Raw genomic sequence first — 4,938 nt, 5'->3', positions numbered from 1 at the left:
TACACACAGATGCAGAGTGGAGTGGGCCAAGGTTCAGATCCTACCCTGCTATTTACAACCTAAGTGATTTGGGGCCAGTTCTTTGTGCCTCGGTTTCCTCATCTGTAAATAAGAATGATGAAACGATCTCTAGAGTCCAGCCTTCTTGCCTCTCCTCTGGTATTGATCTCCAGCAAAACTGAAGCCTAGGCCAGCAGCCTTTTCCAGTCTTCTTTATCTGTTCGAATCTCAATCCTCTCAGGCCCCTGACAACAATTTATTTGGACGAACAAATCCTTGAGGAGAAAGGCCTCGCTCACTAATATTCAGAGTTCCTCTAAACGGTCTTCTGAAGACAATGACTACATTACAACACCTCTTTTCATGGGTACTTTGTATTCTTCTAGCCAGACATGAACTCTGTCGTCTCCTAACAGTGGATTTTATCAGAATCAGTTCTATTCAAATCTAAGAGTAAAGGGTGTAGGCTGCTGATCAGATGCAGGAACAGCAGTCCAGCGGCCTGGGTCATCATCTGAGCCCTGAGCCTATGTCATGCACAGAAACCATCTGGCTTCTAGTTGGAACCAGAGTCGGTTAGATCTGTGAGGCCAGCCAACCCCCAGAGCTCTCTCCCTATAGTTTTTTTGGGTAGAATATAAGTTCCTTCCAGGCTCTCATCTCAACACTGCTCAACATCTCTAGCCATCCCCTGCTGCCCCACCTCCCAACTACTCTTGCCTCTTGGCCAGCTCCATTTCCCGTGCCTTCTGGAACATCCATTTTGTGGTGAACTCCACAGGCCCTGATACCCTCTTAACAAACATGGCTTTCTTGGGATGCCTCCCTGAGGTCCTTTCATCCTACAAGTTTGAGATGCCATTCTTTTCTGCCTGAGTTCAGGTGAGGACGTGCAGTCTTCTGGAGGGACAGGAAAGAGGAATTGTGAACAAAAGCACCACATACAAAGCGTGTGCCACCTGGAAAAAGAGTTCGTCATCTTCTCCCTCAACTGCTGCTTCCAACTGGTACCATTTCTGTCCCATGGGACTACATGGGGCAGGCTCTGAATTCAATCCTACCTCCCCGGTGCAGCCTCAGCTGTTACTACCATTCTCCCACACTTACAGTATAAAGCAAGCCAAGGAAATTTACTTCTAGTTTTTTAAAGGCCACTTAAGAATCACCTACAAGAAGGAAGAGCCTCCTTCCCTCCCACTTGGATTTCAACGCCTGTGCTCTGTAAGAACCCTGACTACTTTTCTCTGAGAGCACTCAAGGTCTCAGCAGTTGGTGGTTCACTTCTTTCCACCACTGACTGAAAGCTCCAAGAGGATTCAGATCATGTGTTTCTGAAACCCCACATCCCTGACCCCAGAATGTGGGCTCTTCCCCACAACACAAACCCCATCTCCCAAAGCATGGCTAGCACAGCACTGTATTCGGAGAGGAACAGGATTCAAGTATCTCAAGTTGGAAGGAAACTCCTGTCAGTCAATGCAACTCTCATTTTAAATCTGAAGCCCAAGACACAGTAGCTTACCTACGGTGCTCCAGGAAGTCAGTGGAACAATGGTCCAGACAGTTTTCCCTGAACTGCTAGGAGTTCCTTCAAAGCCATAAAGAGCTTGAGATAAAATCTCCAAGATGGATATACAACAAGCACACAAATAATTAAAATACAAGGCATTACATGAGGAATGAAAGCTTGAGAGACGGTGGGAGGGGGAGCAATCACACCGGTAGCCTGGGGTGAGGTGCGGGAAGGGAGGTGATCAAGAGTGTGCATAGCTCTCAATCTGTTTGGTCTCAGGACCCTTTTCCTGCTTTAAAGATTATTGCAAACCCTGAAGAGCTTGTTCTATTTGTGGTTATATCTATTGATATTTATCATATTAGAAGTTAAAACTGAGAACATGAAAAACTTTTTAGTTAACTTAAATCCATTACAAATCACTTGTTCAAATCACTACTAGTTTCATCTGGAAAGTCATATGCTCAGAGTGGTAGATCCAAGTTTCCCAAAATTCTAATTTTTGCTTGAAGACTTAACATTTTATCATTGGTAACAAATACTGCCAGTTATTTTCCTGGAGGTGACTCACTCTGTTAATTTTTGAGAAAATGTGTGCTAAAAAGTCTGAATTTTAGTTTGTCAGTTGTTCTTCCAGGCAAAAATGGATTCCATGAAAAAAGTGGTTTGTTCAGCTCACAACTCAACTGCACAAGTGCTTTCTGTGTACCCCCCTCCCACTTCAGCTCAGTTGCTCAGTTGTGTCTGACTCCCTGTGACACCATGGACTGCACCATGTCAGGCTTCCCTGTCCATCACCAAATCCCAGAGTTTGCTTAAATTCATGTCCATCGAGTTAGTGATGCCATCCAACCATCTCACCCTCTGTTGTCCCCTTCTCTTACTCTCTTCAATCTTTCCCAGCATCAGGGTCTTTTCTAATGAGTCAGTTCTTCCCATCAGGTGGCCAAAGTATTGGAGCTTCAGCTTCAGCATCAGTACTTCCAATGAATATTCAGGGCTGATTTTATTTAGGACTGACTGGTTTGACTCCTTGTGGTGTCTCCAACACCACAGTTCAAAAGCATAAATTCTTCGGTGCTCAGCTTTCTTTATGGTCCAACTCTCACTTCCATATATGACTACTGGAAAAAACCATAGCCTTGACTAGACAGACCTTTGTTGGAAAAGTAATGTTTCTGCTTTTTAATATGCTGTCTAGCTTGGTCATAACTTTTCTTCCAAGGAACAAATGTTTTTTTAAATTTCATGGCTGCAGTCACCATCTGCAGTGATTTTGGAGCCCAAGAAAACAAAGTCTGTCACTGTTTCCCCATCTATTTGCCATGCAGTGATGGGATAGAATGCCATGATCTCGGTTTTTCGAATGTTGAGTTTTAAGTCAGCTTTTTTACTCTCCTCTTTTACTTTCATCAAGAGGCTCTTTAGTTCTTCTTTGCTTTCGGCCATAAGGGTGCATATCTGAGGTTATTGATATTTCTTCTGGCAATTTTGATTCCAGCCTGTGCTTCATCCAGCCTGGCATTTTGCATGATGTATTCTGCATATAAGTTAAACAAGCAGGGTGACAATATACAGCCTTGATGTACTCCTTTCCCAATTCGGAATCGGTCCGTTGTTCCATGTTGGGTTCTAACTGTTGCTTCTTGACCAGCATACAGGTTTCTCAGGAAGCAGGTAAGGTGGTCTGGTATTCTCATCTCTTGGAAGAATTTTCCAGTTTGTTGTGATCCACAGTCAAAGGCTTTGGCATAGTCAATAAAGCAGAAGCAAATGTTTTTCTGGAACTCTCTTGCTTTTTCTATGATCCAACGAATGTTGGCAATTTGATCTCTGGCTCCTCTGCCTCTCCACCACAGTATTAAATGTCAACCAAGTGAAAATGTGAAACAGCACTAATGTCTTAAGTGTTACAAAAATAGGTTTGACCATGTGGACCCCCTGAAAGACTCCAGGGGACTTCTCTGAGAATGGAAAACACCATGAAAACCACTGACATACAAAATACAGACTTTGAGAAATGAGTCGAATTTTGATAGAATTAGATGAGGGTGAGCAGGAACATTAAGATAGCAAAACATGCAGTAGTCTAAGGAATAGTGGGTGTGCTGTAGGTCTAGTTGGAAGAGGAGGGAGGCAGAAGAAGCCAAAAAGATGCTGTGAAAGGCCTGGGAGGCCTTCATGATGCTCAAATAGGTTTAAAGTAGGAAGAGAAGGCTACAGTGAGTGGGTGTTTTTGAAAGTTATTTCAACTTACATGAAAATAAAGCTAGACATGTTTATATTTACTAGAAATAAGATAAAATGACAGCAGAGTAGGTTTTCACAGATTGAATGTTAGGGAATGAATAAACATGTGATCAAATGCTTTAGTGTAAGAAACATGTGGTACCAATTAATTTAGATAGAAGGAAGAAGAGTGAGAGCATTTATTAAGCACTTATTCTGAACTAAACGCCATACTATGTCATATCATTTTCACATAGTATATAATTTAATCTTCACAACAAGCTTACAAGAGGGATACCATCATGCACAAAGATGAGGCAAATAAAGCCCCAAGGTTAAGTAGCTTTCCAAGGGACATGACTTCCAACTCTGATTTTGTAACACTTCATACTGTCACTCATTTTGGGGAAAGTCTGAAAACAAATTTAATTATCAACCATGCTTATATATTCCATGCCATACTTTGAAATAGGGTACATTTGGTGTCACAAACCCAAATAAATGTGATATAATGTAAAACCTGAAAAGAGATTGTATATTTTGAAATTTTTCGTTCCTTTCAGAATTACCTTAATACGTAAAGCTAGTATGGTGGCTGACAGAGATTTTGTTAAAAACCTAACATCTGGAAAAAAAATCAGCATTTGAGTTACTATTACGCTTCATTACAATACTTATTAGATATAAGACCCTTCCCTCCTGCATTTAAAAATATCAGGTGAGTAAGAAAAGGAGGGAAAACCATTAAAAATCATAGTTTGATGCATTTCTTTGGCCCAAGAAAAGAAAGGTGTTAAGTGTATGGACATCATCATATGGGTCTGGATGGACACCAACCACTGTATCAACAGGCTCCTTCCTACACGCAGACCTGTTCCTTTAGCTGCCACACTTTCTTACATGTGCACGTACACATACATGCTTACACAGGCACTGAAACTTATGGCATGCTTCTCTTCCTCAATGCAAATAAATACATTCTCTGTTCAACAGGATGGCTCAAAACTTTGCTGACATTTTAAAGGAAATTATCAAAATTATATCACATTAATCCCCATATGAATATTTTATTATAAAACAAAAAAAATACACCTAAATACAGAGTAAAGCTATTTATTATTTATTTACTTTTGGGTAAGATAAAGGTATGAGAGTACAACAGAGTTCAAACAAAGTAGCTGCCTGGCTTGATTAAA

This window comes from Capricornis sumatraensis, chromosome 11 (assembly GCF_032405125.1).
Source record: "Capricornis sumatraensis isolate serow.1 chromosome 11, serow.2, whole genome shotgun sequence".
NCBI lineage: Eukaryota > Metazoa > Chordata > Mammalia > Artiodactyla > Bovidae > Capricornis > Capricornis sumatraensis.
Note: the sequence above shows the minus strand (reverse complement) of the source record.